The sequence below is a fragment of the Manis pentadactyla genome, chromosome 9 (genome assembly GCF_030020395.1).
Source record: "Manis pentadactyla isolate mManPen7 chromosome 9, mManPen7.hap1, whole genome shotgun sequence".
NCBI lineage: Eukaryota > Metazoa > Chordata > Mammalia > Pholidota > Manidae > Manis > Manis pentadactyla.
The window spans coordinates 33,666,260-33,693,673 of NC_080027.1; the positions used below are offsets into that span (position 1 = coordinate 33,666,260).

Here is a 27,414-nt window from a genome sequence, read left to right on the forward strand (position 1 = left end):
TGTCTTTAATCAGGTCACGATTCTCCCTAGAATCCAGAAATTATTCAGAGAATCAATCATTAAAGTTCTGTTCCTTTGGAATTGCTTTCAATATCAAATTATATAACATTCAAGGTTGTCAGAAAAGCAGAACCATAGGATGCTTTTGATTAAATGAATAAATGGATGTGTGTGTATTTATATGATTCTGTGTATATATATATATATTTGTGTGTGTATATATAAATATGTATATATGTATACACCCAAGTGTATATACAAGTGTTTATGTATATACATAGATCTAGATAGGAATATGTATATATACATATGTATATACTCACATATTTATATCCCTGACTATATCTATGTATATACATAAACACATGTATATACATTTGGGTGTATACATATACATGTATATGCACACACATATACATATATACTAATATGCTCAAAGATCTTTTATAGAGATTTGATGTTAGGCACTTGTGGGAGATGGTCATATAATTAATGTAAAACTGTTGTATTCTGTTTGGTGTTGAGATATGAAATTGGTAGGATAGGCAACTCAGAACAGAATAAGCACATGAAGTGGTGGAACCAGGAAGAGTTGAAATCTTTAAGGTTAATCTGGAACCCAGAGAGATGAACTGGAATCTCTAGGTCTTTCACCACCTCCAAAGCTCGAATATAAACATTGGGAGTATCCTGCAGAAGAAGCTAATTGTTTGCCCTTTAACACAGAACAAAATATTCCCTTGGCCAAGGAGTCAGGGAAGATGAAGAAGAAAATTTAACAGGAAATTGAGTTTTTTTGGGCTCAGTGGTTACTCCACACCACCAGGATGATCTGGCAGCGTGTAATGTAGTTGTCCAAGCTGCACTAGGACCTTTTGCCCTGCACTGAGTATAAAAAGGAAACTACTACTTCACTCCTGCCTTCCAACTTTTATATAAAATGTTTTGTGTTATCAAACTAAGTAGGAATCATGCATGGAAGATAACTCTGGGAAATGTAATTATAACTTAGCCTTTAAATGACACCTACTAGATACAAATGATACAAATGCTTCAAGTCATTATTAATGCCAAAATTCATTGTATAGTCATTGTCAAATATAGCTATATTGATACTCCAAATATTCTAAGTCAATAATAAAACCTGAAAAGCTATATTTTTCTAAATATTCCTGATTATACTAGTGTAGTGCCGAGCCAGATTTGGGATCCAGTGCCACAGAGAGTAACCTCCTTAAGAATGGATACCAGACTAATGCTGGCCATTGCTGTGTTTTTAATACTTATTATTTTGCCTGAATACATAGACAATCTAAGGAATGAACAAGAAAATATGTGAATAAATATATTATAAATTTTAATCATTTCTGGTGCTCAGGATTTGTCAAATCAGTCAATGTCTTTAACAACTTCTCTATGAAAGACATTTGGCTGTGTTGGGGGTATATGGCTCTTTTAAAAAATCTTTTGGGTGACATTTTTTTTTCTTTTTTAAATTGAGATACAATTGACATATACTACTGTATAAGTTTAGAGTATGCAGTGTGTTGATTTATACATCTATATTGTAACATGATTACTACTATAGCATTATCTAACACTTTATCATGTAATTATTGGTTTTTGTGGTGAGAACAAACTCTTAGCAACTTTGAAGTTTATAATATAGTATTGTTGATTATAATCCCTATGCTCTGCATAACAGCTCCAGAACTTGTATATCTACTAGTTGCAAGTATGTCAATGGCTTTAATTAATTTTAAAAATGTAAATGTACAAAAAAAATCTTCCTCATAATGTGAAAAATCCTAGAAATGTCAATAGAATGCCTAATGGTTCACTGTGCAGTATAATTCCCATGGTCTGGATGATTCAAAGATACACAAGACAATGTCCCTGAGCTTAAGAGCTGGAGCCAAGTGCAAAATGTATAAATGCACAGCTTAAAAACGTGAAAAGTGATAAAATCCAGATATTCATAGCTTAAATGTGGCATCATTAATTGTATCCCAGTGAAAAATTTTCCCTGCTCTTAGAGAGCATGGTCTCATGTGACAGAGCGAGGGTTTGAAGTCACATAAACCTGGATCTGAATGTAACTTCCCTCACCTATTGGCTATTGGCCTGAGCAAGTTATTAACTTCTGAGCTTTCCTTTGCTTTTTCAGAGTCCGATGAAAATTATTATATGTTTTTATCTCTAGGGTTATTGTGGTGACTACAGAAAACAATGTATAAGAAACTCTTGTAGCAATTATGAGCTCTGAGCAAATGGTGGGCACTGTTTTGCTGTAATAGTGATTTTATTCTTAAGTTATGTGATTATTTAATGACTATGTTGTGTGAATACATGAACAAGAGTAAATGATGGTATAAAAATACAAACAGTGATTGTAGTCAGCCTTTTTTGGGTATTTGTTTTGTATCTCTGAAAATATTATATGAAAAATAGATGAATAAATTATGGACCTCAGAGTGAAAGAAAATGGTATAAATCCCAGCTCTTCCAACTACTCACTATCTGTACTTGAATAAGTTATTTACTTTTACTTCATTCTCAACTTGTAGTTAACCTGGTTTAATAATGTGGCACATAAAGGATTATTTGGAGAATTAAAGGAATTAAGATGCAAAGCATCCATTATCACATGGCACACAGTGGATGCTGTTGTCCTATTTTTAACATTTCACACCTCTGTAACATTAAAGTGGTAGAAATTTAATTATTGCCTTAAAGTTGATAAGTGATGGATTAAATTACTGAGTCCTCAAATGCATTATCTGAAAATTGATGCCTCCAAAACTGTAACATTGAATAAAGGCCATTGCCATCTGCATAAGACACTTCAGTGGAAAATGAACTGGTAAATAAATGGGTACTGGAAGAGACATGGATCTTAAGCATGGCATCAATGTGTATGCAAAGTTGCTAATCAGAAACCAAAGTCACATTAATCCTATTTAATGGGTACAGGTGGGACAGGAACAGGGAGGCACACTGTGTGTGGAATGTGCATTCAGTGACATCAACTATGTGCCTGACCCTAGAATAGGTTTGGATGCTTCAAAGATATACAAGACAAGGTCCCTGCACTTCAGTGCTAGAACCAAATGCTCTGTTATACAAAATGTATATAGACAACTTAAAAACAATGTCAAAAGTGGTAAGATCCAGATTTTTGTAGCTTAAATGTGGCATCATTAATCATAAGTATGTTTATTGATCACTATAAACTTAAGATATTGAAGTATGATGAATACATGGTCTTCTCCTTTAAGGGTTTATATCATAGGAATAATTGACTACAGAGTCAAAATATTTGTAATTTTAGGGAAAAGAGAAAAATGCTCCAAGATGGGCTTAGATGAAGAAACTTAAGAGGCGACAAAGTATTTCTATTTAAGGTGATTGAGGAAATAATATCATTTCCTATTTATGTTCATTCTTCTGTTAAGGAAGTTGAGGGATGACTTAAATGAGGAGGTGACATTGGAGCCAAGTCTGAAAACATTGAGAGGATTTTTGGTAGGTAGAGAGTACAGTAAGAGACTGAGAGATGGCTACATAGCAAGAGTGGGGGAGACACATTTTAAGTGGGAACAGGGACACTGAATCCTTTGGTGCCTATGTTAACTTGAGCTACATGAAATTGTCATTAGGATGGTCACAAATGGTCTAATTTTGGCAATTTCATATGATTCAACCGAATAGAAAAAGTAATAAATGTCTCTTTGGTTGCCATGAAGGTGTGTTACCAAGTGTGGAAGCCTTATCCACTCGAAGGCCTCCTTTGACGCCCCTGCATGTTCAGGTGCCGAAGAGGGTATAACATGACAAAGAACACAGGCTTCAGAGTCAGACACACACAGATTTGAATCCTGATCCTGTCATGTACCTTAGTCAAATCACTTAAGCCTCCTAAATTCAGTTTATTCAATTATATAATGAGAGTCATAATTCTACCTTCACAGTTTGTGGAGATTAAATGAGATAATCACGTATAAAATTTTCAACATGGACTAGCTCTTCAGAAAATGTTAGCTATAGCACTGCAGAACTTTGATCTTAATAAGAAAAGTTTTTGACAAACAACCTGAGAAAATCTCCAAGAGAACATCTGTAATGCTTTCTCTTGACCATTCCTTTTCTTCGCATCTCCATGCCCTGATGCATCCCTCAAGTAGGTTTTCTCTCCATCAGCTGTTTAGGGATTTCAAGTGTCCTGGAGCCTGGCTGCTCACATGTGTTTGAATTGTTTCCTTTCTACTTAATCTTCTTGCCAGAAAATTAACAAGTTCAACTTCTTCCTTTAAGGTGCCAAGCATTTTGCATTTGGAATTTATGACTATAAAATGTGGATGGATAATTGTTGATTGTTTCTTTGGCATACTCATCATTTATGCAATTATTTGTAGTACACACATTAACAATTCATTTTCTGTGGCAATTGTAGAAAAAGCTCATGAAGGTGAATAGGAACGGCCTGAGATTTTCATAGTATTGTTTTTTCCAAGTGGTGCAATTATGGACTACAAATGGGATTAGTGTTTGGGGAAGAGATAGATGCCCCCTCAGCACAACACAACCCAGAAAGTTTAACTCCGGTGTTTATCATATCCCTTTACAGTTAATAATCCCTTATATATATACTCTTTTTCAGTATACAATACTGTCTTATGCATTATCTCACCTGAGGTTTCAAATTGAAAGTACAATTTAAAGGTAAGGAGAATAGTTAATAATAATTCCATGTTGCATATAGGTAAACTGGGACTCACCAATATTAAACAGTTTGCTTAAGGCAACACCGCTAGTAAGTAACTGAATCTGTATTCCAGAATATTATTTCACATGAAATATGCTTTGCTTATGCCCCCAGCACTTTAGATATACATGTCCATAGATATCTATCTACATACACATAAGTATGTAATGCACAGAACACATTCTTCCAATCTTAGAGTATTTCAGTTTATTCTTTATTCTGCTTCAGTTTCAGCAAGGTATCTCTTCTGACAAGAGAAGGACCTGCCTTGTCAGGGTGTGCATTACTCATGTTCATAAACAGTGCTCCACCTGTTCAATTTGACTGCTTTTCACATTGGAGTGAGTCAGGCAGAGGATTAGTTATATTATAATGCTATGGAAGTTTACCTGAGGGTGAAACAAGCATTGCTCATATACAAAAGTATATGTAAGCTATGTGTTATTTAGGTATCATTTTTTTATCTCTTGTGATAGTTTCTTTCTTAGATTGTCTCTCTACTAGGATACACATAGCCTGAGGTTGACCAGTGTCTTATTTCATTCAGTCTTGGCTTCTCTTTGAATCATCATGCTGAATTATATCTAATCAATCCCTCTTTCCCACATCAAACCTAGCCTGAAAACTCAGATTGATCTGCTAATCTTTTAGCTGTCATCATTGACACTAGCAATCTTTAGTTGCTAATAGAATCTGGGTAAACTTTTTCCAAAATTTTATTTGGAATTCTTAAATAATCACTCTGGTTTAGACTTACTAGGGTTTTTAGTGTCTGAATATTTTACCACCTACCTATCCTCAGGTTCCCTGCCAAAGAATTATCTTCATAAGAACGACATCTGGATAAGAAATAAAGTGCTATTGATATTAGTAAAGCTTGTTAATGACATAAGCTTGTGTTTAGAAGGACTTTTCCTTCCTGGCCCCTCAGGCTATAAAGCCCTGAGATATAGTTTATACCGAAGTCCCACTTAACCAATGGTAATGGAGTTAGTAAACAGTTACTGAGAGCACTCTATGGGCCAGGCACTTTTCAAACTACTTTGTATGAGTTCATTTAATCTTCACACTACCAAGCAGTAGGTCAAACACTGGCAGACTACTGAACGACTGTTTGCAAGTGGAAGAAAATGTTGTGCACTAGCATGGTCACACAACAAGGCTATTTTTGGTTCACTCCATGGGAAGAGGGGGCATAAGAAAGCCTACTGTCTCTGGATGCACAGAATGAGGGGAAATGAGTGGATCCAAGTCTCAGAAGGCAACAGAAACAGCTCCACTAATAAGAAGTGACCTGTGACTATCTCACCTCTAACCAACATGTATAGCAATCCTTTGTCCCACAGTTGCTGGACAGATATGAACTAGCATAGCAAGAGGCAGGAGAATCTTACTCCAAAGGACCAGGGAGGGTGTCAAGAAGGAAATAAATATATCCTCCATTAAAAATATTATGATTTTTACAATTAGGCAATTTAGTGGGTACCTCTAGGAAAAAAATATATCACAATCTAAAGTTGTGGTTTCCAGTTACAAGACTGCTAGCCATTGTTATAGACAGCTAACAAAGATATAGAGAAACAGGAGCATGTTCCTGGTGGATGTCATACTTTGTTTCTTTTAGCATATCACTTGGACACAGGCAGGAATCATTTTATTACAAATAAAGAACATAAAGACTCCATAAAGTTGCACAATTATTAGGTCAACCCCTGGATGTTTAAGGCTTATCATCAAAGAGCATGGATTCAAAATAATACAAGTCCCTCTTCAAGAAGGAAGTAAATGAACCCAGGATGCTTCCCTTTAAAAGTCTCAGTTTATGAAAAAGAAACTGAGGCAATGGTTTGCGTATTTATTTACCTCAGTGTAATGCACTAAATTACCCCCAAAATATTTAATAGCTGCTTACTTATAATGTTGTTTGTCTGGTTTTGCTAAAATTAGACCTAAAGTCACAAGGCATATTGATTTTTCCCAAATTTGTTCTTTCTCTCAAAATTCAATATTAATTGGTTTCCTGAGAACAGAGCTCCAAAAAGATAAGTATTCTAAGATATGTAAATTTTTCTTTATTTACTTTCAAATATAAATAATAAGCTGTAAGTCTCTATGACCATCTATGTTTAGGTGATGTATAATATAGAAATGTAGAAAGCAATGCAGTATGGCTAGCTTAGGAAGCAGCGATAGTTTAAAAGCTTGTTACATTTAGATGTAAATTACCTAAAATTATACTTCTCTTTCTAGAGCTAAATTCTTTCTCTTACACACTAAATACAACATCTGGGGTTTGAAATAGCTGTTAGAATTGTTTCCATGTTGTAGCTTTTTATAACAACTTAAAAAAAATTTATAGTTCTTCTAAAGTTGCTGAGTCTAAGTACAATAAAAGGCTCAATTTCCTCCACAAAAGTTCTTGTAAGATCTTCAGCTAACCAGAACTAGCTCCCGTAGAAATTTGTCAGTGATCTCCTGAGTGTTCTCTTTCTAAATCATTTTTCCTCATCAAAGTGTGTGAAACAATTATTTTATTTCATTCTTTCTAATTTCGCCTTAAGCAAAAGTTTAAAGCTTATTCATACAAAAATAAAAAACACAAAGAAGGAAATAGTATTAATTCTAAGATGTATTTTTCCCCCAAATTTTGTGTCGCTGAAATTTGGGTATGTCTTAGAAATGAAGGTACATCACACTTAAATTGGCAGTGTTTTGTTTTACTTAACATCATGTAAAATAATGGTCCTTCATATAACCCATGACATCTTAAATTTGTTAAAATGTTATATTTACATAATAGCTAACATTTGTGGACATAACTAAGTAAACTGTAGTATGTTAGTAGGGAAATGTTTTCACCAAATGAATAACTTTTACCACCTATTTATCACTTCTTTGTTCATACAGTCATCTCTCCAGGAGCCATACATTCAGAGTATTCTAAATCAATTTGTTAGGTATTTGTTAAATATAAGAAACCATCCAGTTCTTAGAAAACCCTATTCTTGGGGCACTAACTACCTTGTAGGAGAGTTAGATATATAATATGCAACCTGTCATAAACTCTTTTCAAGGGCTATAGGAATAAAAGATGAAGTTATTCTTGAAATAATCTACTAGTCTCATGCCCTTGAAATCTTTCAATCTGGATGTTTACCTAACTCTGACCCAGTGGTTTATGTAACATCAATTTTGTAGTATAGACCTGGTAGGAAGGAGTTTCAGAAAAATACCTGAGTAAATTCATAATCAAATATAAGCCAAATTTGCTAATATGTTTAAGGGGGAAAACTATGCTTTCGAAGCAACACAGTTTCCTAGTTTTTGTGCCGTCATCTTTTAAGTTGCTCCTATTCTTCCCTATTATTTCTATAACCACCGTAACTTAAGATTCACTTTATATGGCTCAATAAATCAGAGCTATATGGTAAAAACAGAAAATAAGTGTAAGTATAACCAAGTGTAGCATTTAGGGAATACTCTTGGCTTTTTAAATTCATTAATTAAGGAAAGCTCACCTTTGAATTATAGTACTAGTCAGTTTGCCAAGATGGTTCATTAAAGTCCGAATCTTATTATATATTATATGCTTTATGCTTTTCACACAAACTTATTATACTGCTCAGAGAAGGTGATCTCTGAAAGCACATTAGGCTAATGTTCCTGAAACAGTGGCTAATGTAAGTTTTATTGGATTGCTGTAACCAAAAAAAGGTCACTGAATGGTTTTTTCCAATGATGATTTACTAAAAGGAAAATATAATTAGTTATTGTTAAATGTTTGACCTTGAAATACTTTGTCAGTTGTTCAGATTTATAATGTGACTTTATTACAAATAGAAAAATCAAACAATATTTTAATATTTTTCTTTCACAAAGTTTTCTTGGGAACAGTAATAATAGGTTTAATTTTATTGAGTACTTACTATGTGTCAAGGACTGTGCTAAGCATTTTAATTTGTCACCACATTTTATCTCCACAAAAACTTTGGGAGGTTATTATTGTCCTGATTTTCAGATGAAGTAGCTGGGACTTGGAGAGGTCAAGTAATTTAGCCAAGGTCACCCAGCTATTTAGTGGCAGAGTCCAAGTTTGAACCCAGGTGTCTCAATAGAAAGCTCTCATGCTATATTTTATATTCATTCTGTCTCAAGAGAATAAATCACTTATGGACAGAAATACTGAAGGGGTTTAGTTTCTCCCCTCCCCCCAGTAATTTAAATAATATTTAAATAATATTGTAGAGCAGTGACATCATGAAAGTGGTAAAATTAACACTTTGAAGTCAACTGTACTAGTTCAAGTACCAACTCTATCATTTGTTCCTATGTGACTTTGAACCAGTTGTCTAAGCTCTTCAAGACTCATTTTCTCCTTCTGTGAATATGGATACTGACCTGAGTCTTGTTTGAAGATGAGAAAATACCTTAAAATGCTTATGAGAAAACTTTGCCTACTCATTTGAAAGTTGAAAGGGGTTTATACTGGGCCAGCAGTCGCTCCCATTCATTTCTCTTTCTTGCTGAATATATTATAAATATTCAATATCAGCCATCATATCTTAAGTAAATTTAAATTAGATTTATGTATTCAAAACCTATCAAAGAGGGTAAAACTCTATTCTGATCTCCAAAGATATTACAAACTATACCTTATCAGCTATAGTCAAGGATTTTACTGTCAAGAAGTGATTTGAACATCCTGCAGTTTCATCAGTAACACACATAGAATACTTTCTTCCTGTTTTAGATTGGATTCCCTCAAGAAACATTATGAGCTGGGTATTTGCTTGATGTAGAAAGGGTTGTTTTGCTTTTTGTTCTGGGGGGTCTCACTACTACCACAAGTAAGGGAGGAAGAGAAGCAGGACTGGTTGTATGAGGAATTTGCACCAGCTGCCTTAGCAAGTCTCAGGCAGAGATCTAGAGCTGGTTCATACCTCAAAGGAAGGCCAAAATCAAGGCAATGAGACCTGAACTTTTTAATATCTCATCAACTAGTCCCTAGATTCAGACTGCCTCCCTCAATCACACACACACACTGAGAGGGACAACGTTGGTGGAGGTACCTCTCCTTGGTCAAGTCAGTTCCCAGAGACAAGCCTTAACTGAGGCATCAGCAGCCACTACTCCTGATACTGAGGGAGCCCTGTCCCCAAAGGAGAGACCTAGATAGCACACTGCAGTATCCACTCTGCTTCGTTTCTTGTACATCCTAGGCACACAGGCATCCGACATTTTCACTGCTCCTCTCCTTTCCAATGAAGCACTTTTCATTGTCTTTTGCTGTATTGTTTTCCTCCATTGTTTGATTTTTTCTTGAGTTTGATTCTTCTCTGGGACATTTAGTTCATTGTCATGTGCAACATTTATTGTTTTTTTTTTTATCAGTTTCTGTTGATAAAATCTGAACTTTGTATTTTAACTATCTTCTCTTTCTCACTAGAACATGTAGCATTTTATTCTTCTACAATTTGAGGGTACAATACAGTTAATAATGTTCATTTGTGTGTACTACTTTCTACTTCCATTTCCTACAAAAAGATGTATATTAAGCATTAGCTAACTATAAGGTAAAGGAAGTGTGCTAATAAGAGTAAATTCCTAGTTTTTGATAATTTCCCAGTTTTCAGTGTTAATATATTTTCATATAGTAGCTTCTCTTTCAAGCTTTTAGAATCTTAAATTTGTTTTATAGACAAATTTACCCATATTTACAAAATATAGACTTACTTTAATGTTAAATTCATTTTTCTTTACACTGACCCTTTTAGTGTACTATCCTTTTCTTCCTGATTTTACATTAAATATGATGGGAAATATCTTTTTCTTTCAAAAATAACATGTTTTCTGGTTGTATTTGACTGTCTTAAATAGGTTAGTATATATTTACCTGGCACAATATCCAATAACATTATATCGTTGGAACATTATATATTCATGGATCCAAAATACCTTCAGTGTTGTTTCATTATTTTTTTGGAATTTACTGTCACAGGAGATTGAATCAGTATTGTTTATACTGTTTTAATGCTTGGGACTTTAAAAATCACTATCACTGGAATTCATCCTTTATTTTTTAAAAAAATGCACCTTGGTATAGAACATTTCTATTTAATTTCACCTGAAAAATTTAAAGACATTCATATTTTCACTTCCTGATAAGTATCTTCAATTCTGTCACTGTTAATTATACCATACTGTTTTACTTATTTCTCGTGAAATCCTAAGATTTCTACATTTGATGCTATTTTTTTGCCTTCTATGTCTATTATCTTTCTCGTTATTTTAATCTTAGTCACACTTAGTTTCCTTCTGTATTCTCAAGAGACTTCTCAGTCTGTTCTTTGCATTACTGATTGGACTTCCTGGAGCTTTACTTTGGCTTTGCTGACACTGTAATATAATTTTATATTTTGTACATTCATTTTCAAATATGTTTGATGCTATTGATTATTTTCCTAGGGGATTTTTAAAAGTAGATAAATATCATGTAACAAGTTCATTATAGGTAGATAGGAAGGGTAGCAAATCTGGCTTAAGGTTCAGGCAGGCTTTCTATATTTGATGATGTCACCTGAATCCTTAAATGAGTTAGTATGTTGGGTGAAGGTCTTTCAAGATAAAGGGAATAGAGCAACACAAATGTGATATAGAGTGGCACATTCTCAGACCCACAGATAGCTTGGGATAGAACACAGGAAGTGTGGAAAGGTAAGTCAAGACCTTGTGTACCATTTTAAGGAGTAAGAACTGCCTGTGAACAGAAATAGGCACTATTTTTAACTGGAAAAAGTATCACTTTAGATTTGCATGAAGACTAAGTTTGGTCATTCAGAACACTTCAAATTAATCTATGAGATCCTATTTTGATACACATGAAAATTTTTTCCATCTTTCTTAGCCATAGATTTCATTCCTACTTTAAGTGCAATCTATCCAGCAAATGTGTGGTCAGAAGTGCGTGTGTGGATACATCAATGTAATACCAACTTTACCTAAGAAGATTATATTCTAGCTTCATAAAGACTGTTTCCAACAGGGAAATGTATAGACTCCTTCATCATCTTGCTGTATCATGAGCTTCTTGAAGGCAATAATTGTGTTTGGCATGTTTTTTTTCATCCCTAAAATTACCACTTTGTTTTGACCCTGATGATTAATAAATATTTGAATGGATGACCAAGAAAACATAAAATACAATTAGAACCATTTAGAAATCTATAGGAATAGGAAGTTATTTTCAGTGATTGGCTTTTTTCCTATATTCTATTTCATATTCATGGAAAACTTTGTCCCTTCTGCTAGTATTCATTTTTGTCATGTGGTTTATCAATGCTGTTAATGAGCTGCCAATTCTTGTATAATTTAGAAGGAAAAGGCAGAGAAGGGCTGTTCAAAGGAATATGTCTAAGTGATCTTGTGGATTAGTTTTAGATGTTCATGGTCCTGTAATGCATAAAGTTATCACAAGCTGAGTATGCCTGTGAATAGATTGTGACTTCATTAAAAATTACTAGTGCAACATCATAGACATATTATTTCTCTTTTATAAAGACATGGTTTTAGTGAAGGAGGTCTTAAGTTGGTATAGCATCAATTAATATAACGGGAAAATATACACATTACCATATACAACACTGGACCCTCAGTCATGGGTTTGAATCCTAGTTTTGCTATTTACTAATTAAATGATGTTAGCCTAGATGCTTCATATTTCTGATTTCATCTGTAAAATGGGAATAATGTTGCCTCTGAAGGTTTTGGCAATGATAAAATAGAAATAACACAGGTGAAGCATTAGCAGAGTCCTTGCACATAGAAGGCTTTATAAAATATTTGTTTCTTTTTCTTCTAGTGCTTATAATGATAAGTCATATTGCATTTTCCTTAATTGTGTACTCAATTCCATGATTAATCCCACATGTTATTACACAAGCATGGTTTGCGTTTTTCTCATGGCGATTGCCTCAAAGTTTAGGATATGCATGCATATTCACAGATTTTTTTCTTAAATCTTATAGTCCTAATTTATCCAAATTTTTGTGAAGCTCTTCCTTACTCCAGATGTCTGCTTTTCATAAGCAAAGTGTATATCACACAATCTTTTTAATGCACACTCCTCATTATTTAATGATTTACTCTACTCTTAAATAAATGTTAAATTATTGGAGTGAAAGACCAGTTCAATTAGGGATTCTCTTCTTCCCAGAGTGCTGAGTAGCTTTAAATTTCTTACAGAGTGGTGATTATTTAGAGTACTCATTCAGTGTAAAGGAGAACAAGGCAGAGGTAGTAAAGCTTGCAAAATACTCTATTTGTCACTCTACATTTCCGAGTTTCTTTCATTTTGCCCGAGCAATTTTTTGGCCAATGAACTAAGAACTGAGTGTTCTGTGTCACTTCTGGATTGAGGCAGTGACATTCCCAAATTTGGGTTTTCAGTCTCTCCCTTCCCCTACCTGGACAGTTGCCAAGGCTGCAAGTTCCAAATGATGTAACTACAGCTGGTAGAAACTTAGTAGTCTGGTTCCCTTAGTGACCTCATGGAGTAGATCTTCCATTCTTATTCTCTCAATCCCTCCTAACTCTCCGTGGACATCTGCTGTCAATGATTCAGAGGTGTTTACTGTATTAAGCCACTGGGATTTGGGGTCTAATTTGTTACTCCATTATGCCTTAGTCTTTCCAAATTAATATCTTCCTGAAATATACCTTCCTTCCAGGAAAAATTTACTCCTTTACTACTTCTGACAAGTGTATTGGGGTAAAAAAAACAATAACTAGTATTTATTAAACAATAATATTTTGATAAATACATGAACAGATGACTAGATCTATGTCCAAAAATCCTTATGCTATTATTAGATAAAAAAGTGAGGATTGTTTTTGTTTTAAATCTCCAGAATAATTTTAGCATTTGCCAACTCAGCTCATCATAATAGTCACTTGGGGTAGTTCTTAAAATATACAGTATCCTGAGTACCATTCCAGACCTAAATAATGAAAATTTCCAAGGGAGACACTAGAGAATATGGCTATCTAAAAACACCTCAGGTTAACCTTATGGTAAGACAAGTTTGAAAAACATTGTTCTACGGTGGGGGAGAGGTGAGGGTTGAGATTTGATGACTGGGTTGCTAAAACAAAAGCACTTTATGCATCCAGTTGATAAGGATAATGTTAATTGTGATATAAAAGGCCAAAGAAGACACTCTCCAGTCAATAAATCCTGAAATCTTTGGTATGAAAAATACTGTGATATCATATTATAAGCATATGATTAATGTTTTAAAGTTCAAAATGCACTTTCACATATATTCCCTCATTTCATACTAATTCTCTGTGGCTAAATAATATTATCTTCAGTCTCTACATGAGGAAACCTAGGCTGTGGTACACTGTTTTGCTTCAAATTCATACAGTTGAAAGTCCTTTCTAATAAAATGTTTTAATAGAAACCTGAGGATAATCAGGTTTTGAGGTGATAAAAAAAAAAGGTGGGATGTTGGGAACAAAGTTATCCTACTGTCAAAGTATTTTTACCCATGACCTTGGAAATATTTGGGGCTAGTCAATCCAACCCAAGTTTGGACATTATCTTTATCTTGATCAAGGCTAAGAATTTTTCAGGTCATGTTTGAGAATTGCTAAATTTCCCAAAAGCAGTTTGTGGGATGGTGGTGAACATGAACTCCACAGACATACTGTATGAATTCAATTTCTGATCCTGTCTCTTAGATTCTATGTTGCTTAAGCCCTCTATTCCTCAGTATCATTGTGTAAAATGGTGATTATCAAAACCTATACATTTAGGTTGTAGTGAGTATTCATTGGGTAATAAATATAAACCATTCATAACTATGTGTCAGTAAATATTCAGTAAGTGTTGATTCTTTCATGGATAGCAGGCTCTAGCAATCTCTTTCTTATGACAGGGAAACAAGAGGCCCATTATGTACATTATGTTTCTTACATCACAGTTTCATTCCTAAGGCCTGTTCATAACAGTTAGCTAAATTCTGATGAATCATGATAACCATGGAGGATGCATGGTATGGGGAAAATGGAAGTTCCTATGGCCAGGATCCTCACCTGATCCTAAACTACTTGATGATGTAACTGGCCTGTTGCTAGGCTACTGCTTTGACATATGTAAGCAATAAGCTATTATTGACTGAGTCACTATATAAAGAGCTCTGTCTGGACAGAGATGGAGATGGAGGTGGATTAAAGACCTGAAGACTGCTAAATGCAAGCATGATTCTAGTGCTCAACCTTCCACCATGAGAACAAAGCTGGGTATAAACCCTTTTAACCCAAGAATGTCTCATTGTTATTTCTCAGTCTCACTGAATCCATAGTAAACTTCCCTGGGGCTGAAACCCTCAGGAAAGACACATGGTTTTAAAAATCATGATAACCATGAAGGATGCATAGTTTTCAAACTTTAATATGCATCAGAATCATCTGGAGGCCTTGCTAAAACAAAAATTGCTGGGTTTACCCCCCAGAATTTCTGATTCTGTAAGTCTGGGTGAAGCTCATTCTTCTGGGTTGGGAACCATATTTTGGAATAGAACAGACAATCAAATCAGATTATAAAAGGCCTTGGAAAAACTTGAAGGAATCTGGGCTTTCTACTGAGGAGTTAGGTAATGGCAGAAGGCAACAAAATAAATGAACACTATCATTATATCAGTATTTTCTTAAGGCATCCAGATTCTTAATACTTTCCAAGCTTCTCTGTTAGATATTATCTTCTCAGACAACCATTATCCTAATTTGTCATCTTTTTAAGATTGTATCACTATCGTGTGATTTGATGTTTTTCCATCCTTAGGACAGTGATTCTGAAGTTGTAGTGAGAAAAAAAATTCCCTGAGTAGTTGTTAAATGCAAATTCCTAGGGCTTGGTGGTATATCTGACTCAATAGGTCTGGCAGAGAGCCCAGGACTCTACGTTTCCTAATGCACTCACTTTGATTTGATTCAGATGATTTGTTAACAACACATGAGAAATGCCTTAGGTTTTTGCTCAAATTCCACCTGCTATTGAAGCAAAACTTGCATTTTAAAAAATTTTCTAAAGAGTAATTTTTATTTTTAGGTGACCTTTCAGTCCAATTTGTTACATTTCATTAAAATCTGCTTGGTCTACTTCTTTTTCCAATTTCAGCCTTTGATATAAGGCATTTATAGAAAAGTGACTTGAAAGCAATTTAACCACAAGCTCAGTCAAATTAATTTAGGGAGTTTAGTAAACAGCCTTTGCTTTCTGTATTTAAGTGATCAATTTCAACACCTGTTTTTCCTTCCAGATGGAGTTAATTAACATTAAAATTATTGCCTATAACAGAGACTTTTTAAAAAAATTCATGGCCCTCCAGCTGCATCCAGATTCCTACATTTCTGAAAATTAAAACAACAATGACAGTTTTTATAAGTAGTAAATTTATCATTTAACTATTTGAAGATATGCACATAATGATGATATTGGAGGAAAGAAAACTAACATGTATGAAGCAGATACTATATGCCAGGCATTTTCACATGTAAAATATAGCACAGTCCATGCAGCTATCTCATGAGTAGTTTTATTTTACTACCCATTTTATATATAAAGAAACTGAAGATTAGGGAAGTTTTGTAGCCTTTTGGATGTTCCATAATCAGTGAGTGATAAAACCAGAATGTAACCTCTATTAAAGATCACATTCTTTCCTCTTCATTGGTATTTGTGTGCAAACCAGGCCCCATAGAGAAAGGGCAAAGGAGAAACTGAAGAAAGTAGAATTTCTCCAGATTGGGATGTAGCAGGTATAATAAGCAAGAGTACTTACATGCAAGGCTGGTTTTGGACAGCTACAAGACAAACAGATCTCCACATTTACCTGCCAGAATCTGAAAACTTCATATAGAGACCTTAACAGTGTTCAGTCACATAAACAGTCAAGATGGTCTCAACAACAGATTGCTCCCTCAAGGCTGCATCCTTGAAATGGCTCTGACTATGGCAACAGTGGGCAGAATGTACATTCCAAGAACATGGGAGAAGTTGAGGGATGTCCAGTTGGCCAGATCCAGCTGATGGATCAACCAGGAGTCACTTCCTCTCAATGACCCCCTCCAACAACTGGTTGGCTTACACTGAGATGAAGATGGGAAATTAAAAAAAAAATTCCTTGGGAGTGTGAGGCAAAATATATTTGGTTTGGGCTAGTCTATACTGAGATAAATATTGTATTTTAAATAGTATAGATTATGCACACACATACACATGCATATACAAGGTGTGTGAAGCTCACTCGTAGTATAGTGACACTTAAATGTTCCATAGTAATGATTCACTATGTGCACAAGAACTTACTGTGTAGTAGCTACTGGGCTAGGGGTTGAGAAGATACCAGGCAATAGAAAAGTAAAATGATCATTACAATGGAATTTAACTAAAATAGTGAGGTATAGAAAAGATACCGTAAGCTCAGAAAAAGAAAGGGGAATTCAGTGAGGAAATGGTTATTTTTAGGGATAAACAGTTGCTCCTGAAACTTTTTGTTATATCTTTCCATAATCTTCATTTGAATGAGATTTTAGCAGACTTCAAAATATTCCTTTTGAAATCTGCTTTATGAGTAAGTTTAGGGCAGGCAGTCATTCAGGGTTTTTTGTCCCACCGAAGCTCATGGTAACAATCTCATTCACTTAAATGTTATAACCCAAGAAGTATAAAAAGACGGAGACCTGAATGACCAACACAGTTAGGAAGACTATCCATCCCCATCTTCTCATGAAAGGTCCTAGGCTTGCCTTAGGGAAAGCAATGGCTGCTTTCTGTAAAGAATTGTTTGGTGATTAGAACTATTGGGGAATGTAGTCAAAACACTATTCTAAGGGAGATATACAATCTATTAGGAGAGATGTATAGAAATATGTATATCCATACATGCAGATTCTTATCTACACATATGCTTAGTCAATTCTATTTGTGGTAGTTATGTTCTATAAAGTTACCACAAATGTTAAACTAGGAAATACTAAACTGTTCCTAGGGGAGATATAGGGTTAGGTTCTTGTGAACTTCTGGCCATGACATTTTATCAACATTTTAATAACCTTGTTTTAAGTGTGAAGACACCATATTATATACATTGTGGATTAACACTGAATTCACATCAACAGCATTGTAACTCATGCCTGAAACAAAGCATATTGAACACATATATATTCTCCATAAGGCATATCACTGCCTTCTTGTGCTTAGAACGCTTGATAGCAATTTAGCACTATATTTGGGAGCCATTTTAAACAGTGAAATAAGCAGTATAAAGCACAAAAATGAGAAAATCACGGTACTACTGTGGACCCTCTTGTTTCCGGTAGAGCACTGAAACAAGAAGTCAGAGTGCCACCTTGTTTGACCTCAGCTGGACTCAGTTTTCATCCCTGAACATGTCTACAAAAGACTATGAAAATGTCACAGGTATTGATTTTGGGGTTATAAATATATTTTAGCCAATACACAAATTCGTATTAATAGAAACCACAAATAATGAGGACAGACACACTCTATATATATATCACTTAAAATTTACTTAAACTGCAGTGATAGCCTCAATGGCAACAATTTACCATCCTATACCTCACCCACGCATACACTATAGAATGTTTTATCTTTTCTTTTAGGAGTACTTCATTTGGAAAGAACTGGCTTAAAGCAGCTCATTGCCCTATTGTATTTACAATGAATAAGATAGAGTGTTCTGATATATTGAAAGATATTGTTCAAATTCATGGACTCTGAGCTGCAATCCCATTTGAAGCTTTCTAGCACTTACCAAACTCTCTAAGATACTCTGTAACTTAAAGAGGAAGGAGTTAAGTGACTCTTGGGATGGTTTAGTGTAATATTTGGTATTTTACGTTATAGTGTAAAATTTGTTATTCTGTTTATATTTTATCAGTATTAAAAGCTACAGAGCAAAGTGAGATGATTCAGTCTACAGATAAGGTTTCTTTTTGTTTTTATTTTGTGGGGTTGTGGATGTGGATTTGTTTTATGTTTCATTTTAATCAAAATCCCAAAGAAATAGACTAGGATTATTTAATGCCTACTGTATCACTGAGCTATTACTATGCAACACCAACCACTGACTGAAAACACCAACTGCTTTTTCTTGCGTGTCTTCCAGTTTTATTGAGTTTCCTCTTTCCTCTGGGCTCCCACTGAGCAGTTAGGGTTCAGGGTGAGATAGGCAGGGATGCTCTGCTTCCAGCTACAGGTCAGAGGGTCAGCAGAAGTGGCTGTGCTCCATGCAGCTCCCATGCCAAGGGCCAGGACAGAGGCCAAAGGAGAAGCAGAAATACCCAAAGCCTCTTAAGGACTAGGCTTGGAATCATCACCCTGTCACATCTACCTTGTTCTATGGGCCGAAGTAAGTCACTGGGTTCCACCCAAAGTTAAGGAGTGAGGAAATATACTCTTCCTCTTTAGAAGGAGCAACTGCAAAATTACATGGCATGGGTGTAGCTATGGGGAAGGAGGAAGAATTGGAGCCATTAATTCATCTACTGCATCTGCTATGTGCTTGCCACTGAGCTGATACTGTTGAATAGGCCTTAACAGATGTAAAACATTCTTTCTCCCATCCCATTTCTTTCTCTATGTCTCTCCGGTAATTGTGTTTATTATCCCAGTTTATATAGTGAGCCAGCTGAGGGATGGAGGGTAAAAGCAAATTGTTCAAAGTTACTCAATAAGTGAAAGAGCCAGTATTCACGTGAGGGGTCACAAGACTTCAAAACTGAGTTCTTAACCACGGCACTCTTTTGTCCAAGGGGATGCCTAGTAGATAGCAGGGCCAGAAATCAACCCTAGATTTGTCTTCAAAGCTCATGCTCTGTGATGCCATATGACACTGATTATATGAAAGAGAATCTTTAATGGCAAGAGCTCACGTACTAATACAACTTTCCCCTTGTTCTCTGGGAACCCATATCTAATATGTCAGGTTATCTCCAAGTCTCTAATATCTTTCAAATATATCAGTATCTAGTTGCTTCTCACCATTTCTGTTGCTACTCCTATGACCAAGGCCACCACCATCTTTTACCAGGATTAATGCAGTAACTTCCTAATTTATCTTCCCTCTTAGGGCTTCCCTAAAACCCGGATCTATGCTAAACAGATAGCCAGAGTGATCCTTTGGATAAGGATTAATTTTTGGTCAAACCCTGCAATGGCTTCCTATTGTCCTTGAAGTAAAATGCAATTTCTTTTCCATGGCCTGCAAAGCCCTCTTGGCCAGAGCTCACCCCCTTGCCTTTCCTTTATTTGGTTTCATCTCCTATGACTTTCATCATTCACTTTAGTGCAGTCACACTGGTTGCCTTGCTATTTCTCAAAAAAGTCAGTGAGGCTCCAGGCTTAAAGCTTAAGGCGTGGCCTTTGTACTGGAACTCTCTCCCTGGATCAACCTTTACAGAAATAACCTTCTATTAACCTCCCTTATCTCTTTCAGTTGTTTACTCAAATGTGAATGAGCCTATGTTGAACACCCAATTTAAAATCGCTAACTGCCTTCTCCCCTGCTCCAAGTCAAGCCTGCAATTCCCCAGCCCCTTTACCCTACAATTCATTCTCTTTTCTGCCTATCATTTTTAATCTTGTAACATATTATGCAATTGCCTATTATGATTATTGTTTATTATCTGATGACCAATGTTAAAATGTAAACTCAAAATGGCAGGCTTAATCTGTGTTGTTTGCTATTGCATCCTAAATACAAGAAGTATGTTTGAAACATTACAGGCGATTTGTAGAACCAATGAATGAACTGCTCACAGAGGCAGGCTTTCCATAGTATATAAACTTTGGGAAAAGACCAAAGTGATTTTGTAATGAATGAAGGATCTACAAACGATTACCTTCATGACACTGAGCAAATTAATGTTTAAGAGCCTCAATTTTCTCTGAAATGATGGACAGACCATCCAGGTCTCATGAAACAATGCTTATCTTTGGCAATTTCATGGTTAATTGGAATTCCAACATCTGGCCTCTGGAGTAAAGCCAAGAACTGGGAATGTACCAAAAGAAGGACAAAGTATCATTTCTGACCACATGGATTCCAACTACACTTTCCGTATCCATTTGTAGTTTCTTGTAAAATGGAGAACTGCCACTCACAAGGAGCCTTCCTTCTTCCCACCTCCACTGGCAGCCAGTTATTCTTTCTTCAGTCCACGTATGAGACACCATCACTTCTCTAGCTGCTAGCAGTCATAGTAGCTGGTGGAGCTCTGGGAGCAAGCAGGCTTTCAGCTAAACTTCAGGAAGCAGAGAACGTCCTTTTGCTGCTGTCATTCCTTCATTGGTATTACAGGTGCGAAGGGGAGAGAGTGTATTAGTTGCTAAGGTTACCATACAATGTACCATAGACTGGTTGGCTTCAAGAATCAGAATTTATTTTCTCACAGTTCAGGGAGCAAGAAGTATAAGATCAAGGCATTGGCAAAGCTAGTTTCTTCTGAGGCCTCTTTCTTGGCTTGTACATGACTTTCTTCTCCCTGTGTTTTCACAGGGTTTTTCTTCCACTTCCAATCATGTCTGTCTCTGAATATTCTCTCCTTATAAAGACACCAGTCATATTGGATTAGGGCTACTCTAATGACCTCCTTTAAACCAAAATACCTCTGTAAAGGTCTTATCTCCAAATACATTCACATTCTGAGGTACTGGGGGTTAGGACTCCAACATATGAATTTGGGGAAGAATACATTGAGCTGATAACTGGGAGTCATTTGAATGAAGAGAATAAGAAGTCCATTATTTATGTTTGTTGAAGTTGCTTACTTAATATGTCTTTGCTCTGACAAGCAGAGCCAATTTTTGAGTATAAAGGTAAAATTGCTGGAACAAGCCAGCTATTCAAAATGGAAAACATCCATTTGTAGTGTAAGTGGGCATGTGGGTTGGGGTGGGTGATCTCTGAATATTGAAATGAACTTTGAGATCTGTCACACAGAGCCACTTTCAAAAAAGTAAAAAATAAATAAGCAACAGTCATAACTGAACTGATGGCGAGAATTCCTGTTAAATCTGCTGTCACTAATATAACTATTTCTCTTCTGCATAATCTGTTTCCCAATTTTGAGTTAATCCCATAACGCCAAAAAGAGTAAAGTTAATATTTCTCTGTGTAGCTGGAAATGCTGGCAATTCTATCTGTCCCCTTGTTTCTAGCATATTGCATATTGGTTAAATAATGATGAAATAATGAAATTGTTGCAGGGAGCCCCTCACTGCTGCCTTCCAGACTGACATCAAATACTTCTCTGGAACAATACTTTCTAGACTCATCTTTTCAACTCATTTCACAAGGATTGTAAATCTGGCCTAATAACTCTGGCTGATTCCAATCTGTTATTTTCCCTCATTTACTATTTGAACTCCCTAATCTATAAACAAAAGTTAGGTTCCAGAAATCTTGCTATCACTTAACATAATTTTCTTAAAAGCATAAAAATTGTCTTCATTCTTATAAGAAATATGAGATATCCTATTCACTATCACATTTTTAGATATATACCTTATATATACAATATATTTTTAACATTTGCTATAAATATTAGGAGTAATTACCTTGGCCTTATATTATTTTGGGGCTAAGAACTCCAACAGGTTTTTAAAGGGTGATTTTAAATCAGGTAGCTTATTCTGAAGAAGGCACTAATAATTCAGTCCCTGTGATTATCCATCTTATTGTCTGCCATTGTCTGTCTGTTTTAGGATTGATATTTCTGAGTTAGAACTCTCAGTGTGTTTTGCCAGGAGACAGCAAACTGTGGCTTGGGCCAAATCCTTACCAGCAGGCTGATTATGTCAATAAAGTTTAACTGCAGCACAGCCATACCTATTCATTTATATACATAAGTTGAGTAGTTGAGAGAGAAACGGATACCTGTATAGCCTAAAATATTTACTCCCTTAGCAGAAAAGTTTGCCAATCCCTGTGCTGTATTAAAAAGGAAAAAGTACAAATAAATATGATAATCTCTATTTTTATTATATCTAGTGAGACAACTAAGGCATAGACTCTAAATGGAACTATTTTCATCTTTAATGCATTTTAACCCTAGTTAATGCCTTCAAAGAATATATAGAATTTACTTCCTTTCCAGAAACTTTTAAGATCAGTTTGTGTAGGTTTGCCTATCTATGGAGAATCTATGGTCCATATTATCATTGAAATGCATTTTGTCTAAATATTATGTATTAAATAGTAGCTGTTTTAATGTAGGTCCATCAGCATGATTTCTAAGTTTACTATGAAATACCAAGTTTTTATATTTTTACCTTTATATTTTAATTAATATATGCTTTCTTATTTTGATCTTTCAGTGTCAATTTTGTTTGGAGTTGGGTGCTAAGATGTAAACTGACTGGTAAGTCACACCACATTTCTTAATATGATGCATTTTTTAAAAGTAGATATTCTGGCACAGTAGTCCACAAAGCTAGAAACAAAAGCTATGACCTATGGGGACTGAAATATTTTATTCTCTACCTGCAGATGAAGTACCTAGAGAAGTATTTTTAATTTATCCCTCACTGAATGATGTGAAATGTAAAACAGTTCGACTGTAAAGTGGCAAAAGGTAATTAAGTGATTTGGAGAATGCCAGATGCTTGTGGTGTCATGAATTATATCTTAAAGGAAAACAGGGGTCCGTATAAATAAAGGAAAAGAGGAAAAATGGGGAAACTATCTTGAGAGGACCTATGGATTGTTCATTTCTAAAGCAATTCAGTTTGCTTAGATTTTGTATTTTAAACTTAAGCACTCTGTGAAAAATATGGAACATCTCTGAAGTTCTTTCTTTTCATATATGGCTTAGAAATATGGAAATGAATGATGTATTCTTGTTCTAGGATTTGAATGCAGTGAAGTATTTAGATTTTTAAATGAACTCCTGTCAGAAAATGTTAGGTTTCCCAGTATTGTAGCATGTACCTTTAATAATCAATTTTACTAGAACTTGCTAATTTTTTCAAGGTGATAATTTTAATCTAAGTATTTTTTGAGAGTTGATTTAATAATTTTAGTGACAGATGGTATTTTCTCCTGTTACTCACGTAGCATTGAAGTTTATATAACTGTTTGTGAAGTCACAGGTTTACTAGAAACCAAGGGAAATCTAGTTTCTTTCCTAATAAATAATTTAAATGTTCTGTGGATCTTTGCTTCTTATGTAACTATGGAACTTTACTGAGAGGCAGTTCAACAGGAAGAATTTTATTCTTGACTTAACTGTATAACAAATCAGATTGTTTATTATATTCAAGAAGAATTGTTGGTTTTTATGTCTCCCTCTTCTTTAATGCAAGATAACTTGAGAGATTCATTGGAAGTACAACTGCATAAAAGTTTTAATTTAGAAATTGGGATTTATATAAATGTCTATATGTGATGTTTTTCTTTTCGACAGATATCTTAGCAATACATTTTTAATCATCTCCTTTGAGAATACAAGAGGAAATATTGTTATAGGAATTGATACAGAATACTGCTTATTGTATACCACTTTACCTGCTTGTTACCATTTTATAATAAAGTTGGTTCGTTCCCCTAGCATTTCTCTTTTAAGTATTCATTTTGCAAGTGAGACAATGATATCTGATATCACCACAAGAAAATATAACAATGTTGAGCAATTATAATCTACATTCTAAGTAGCATTTGGGAACATACTGAAATTAGAGAATTATGAGCTTTTTAAAATGTCCCATGAAAACCTAGAAAAATTAGAATGAATAAAAGGGAAAAGAAATAAGTTAAATCAATGAACAGAAAATACAGGAGTTGCAAAGTGAGAGTCCATGTCACTGTATACAAACAAGAGTATTTTTATGTGAATATGCTATCTATAAAGTGAAAAGTTAGAGCAACAGATGACATATTTGATTGTTTTGTGTATTTTTATATTAGTGTTATTTTAAAAATAAAATAAGAGTTATGTCAGACTTCTTCCTTGAAAATACATGACACATGTGTTTGTTACCTTAACTAGGCACTATTTGACTGGCAGTTATATTAGGAAGAGCTATGATATAGGAGACTGAAGAAAAATGCTAAAAGAAGCTCTTGAAATTTAGTTTGGAAAGATGAGGCATTACTAGCCATGTTGGTGAAATTGAACAGCCATTTAATGGTCCAAAGAAGCAGATTTAGCTTTGTATTCCTTCACCTTTCACCTCTCAAAAGGATAATCATTTTTAGTAACAGAATGTCTATATTTCATTTAATATTACATTGAAGCATTAATATGGGATATATAAATCTATATGTTAAATCATAAAAACATGGCTTATTTCTGATATTGAACTGGAAATATGAGAAACTGGCTGACATATATGATTCAAATACTTTATATGGATGAAAGCATACATTTAACTGTTATTGGGAAGCAGCTATTTCCCAAACAATTATAACATCATGAATTTAAATGCCAAGAATTGTTTCAAAGGCTTGCTTCTGGATCTAAAATTACTCTCTCTTGCTATGTAAGAATTTATCACTGGTATGGATATTCTTCCTGGTATGTAAATCCTGATAAACAAGAAAATCATTTGTCTAAAGTAATTTGTTAAAATCTCCCAACCATGCAATTCTTACTATAGTTCATTTTCTTGATAATGCTGTATAACAATAAGAAGTCCAAAAGGGTATATGAATTCACCAAAGTATCAGCACTGTTTCTGGTTTACATTGGTCATTTAAAATTTTAACTGTGACATAATTCAGGTGTTGATACTGTGAAACTTTATTTGCAAGTGACATGTTGGTATATAATATTTCATGTCTCTAAGGGCTATGAGAACAGAGACTTTTGTTTACTATGAATCCTAAGGAAACAAAAAGGACTGAGAATATAACATACCTTAATAACTATCTGTTAGTTTAATTAATTAATCAGTTATATGTTTGAGGGTAAGATTCTGAGTCAATAGTGTTCATTATTATTATTATTGTTACTTAATTATAACATATACAGAATACCATCCTGGTCTTGGTAAAGGAAAAATATTGCATATGTTTAAGAGCAAGGATTCTCATTCCAGAATTTCTGGTTGATAATTTTGACTTATACAAAGTATATGACCTCTCTATATGTCATATTTTCATCTCAATGTACTGAATAAGCAAATCCTTATAATGTGCTTAGGTACATCTCTATCACACAGTAAGCATTATGTAGTCATCAGTTATTATTACTGTTTCATTCTGTTGTCATTGGAAATCAGACATTTTCTAGGCTTAATGGGTTAATATTCTAGTAGAAGAGACAAATATAAACAAAACTACCTCTAATATAAAGTATAATTCATTTCAGAAACTTGAAATATAAAGAATACTAGAGAGCAATTAATGAGTAAGAATTTGGAATTGCTTCGTAAATGAGGTAACACTTTACCTGCCCCTGAAAGATTTCACATTACTGCAAAATTTCCCATGTACATTTTAGCATCAGAAGATAGTGAGGACAGTGTTCTGGGGAAATGAACAGTGGGAAGTTGTTAAACTAAAGAGGCTTGAAGAATCAACAAAACAGCATCAGCCCTAAATGGCTTTTAAATATTAATTAATTAGTAAATATTTGTCCTTTTTTTGAAAAATAATTTCATGCCATTTCCTGCTAATGTTTACTCTTTAATTTGGCTTTCAAAGCTGTTCAATGTCAAGGTCCAACTCATGCAACCTTATCTTCCAACATTCTCCACCTACCAGTCCAATTTCATTTTATACCCCATACATTTTTTTTTCTCTTTCACTGAAAACCACTGTGGTTTTGTACATTTTCCCTCTAACTCAAATGTGCTTATACCTAATCCTGCACAGGACAGATTTCTAACCTACAAAATTCCTTGTTCAAATGTTATTTTCTTTATAAAGCTTTCCGTGACTTTTTGTGTCATTTCAAGTTTAACAAAGACCGAAAACACACACACACATACTGCACAATACAGTGTGGTAGATTTACTCATCAGTGCACTTAATGAAGAATAGAGCATCTTATGAAAAGTGAGTTTGGCCACTCAGAACCAGAACAGATGCAGCCTATTTCTCTGTGGATTCTCCTGGCCTCCAAATCCTTAAATAGTGAGGGCTGGCATGCTTCTGCCAGTAATACAGTCCACACACAATAGAGTCTTTCTGATTTGTGAAACTTAATTTCTTACTGCACCACCATCCTTACATAATTTGTGTTTTCATTACTATCAATGAAGGATACTACATATAAACTATATCCTTCTATTTAAGGAAACATTGATTCCCTTATTGTGAACTAATCTCAGTAACTAAACACATTTCATCAGTTGGGGGAAGCAGAAACATGGTTCTGAGTAGTCTTGCATTGAGAGTTCCAGAACTGCAGAAAACTCATTTTTTCAAAGGCCTCTACAAAATATTAGACTTTTCATCTTCTTGCACCAATAGCATTTTCTTTTGGCGATAGCCAGGCTCTAAGATGGCGTCTGCAGAGGAGTAGATAACATACAGCCTTGTCTTCACGGAGATCATGGTACAGTAGACAGCATAGATTAATAGCCAGCTAATTTGAATGATAATCTATGTCACCATAGA

The 27,414-nt window shown here is 34.7% G+C and overlaps 1 long non-coding RNA gene across 1 annotated transcript in view; it reads left to right on the plus strand.

Annotated features, from left to right (window-relative positions):
- Positions 1-27,414, plus strand: part of LOC118917551 (uncharacterized) — a 391,292-nt gene that overhangs the window by 329,627 nt on the left and 34,251 nt on the right. Inside the window, exon 2 of the long non-coding RNA XR_008999195.1 lies at positions 23,169-23,212. This is a non-coding gene — a long non-coding RNA (uncharacterized LOC118917551). The remainder of the gene's footprint in view (positions 1-23,168; positions 23,213-27,414) is intronic.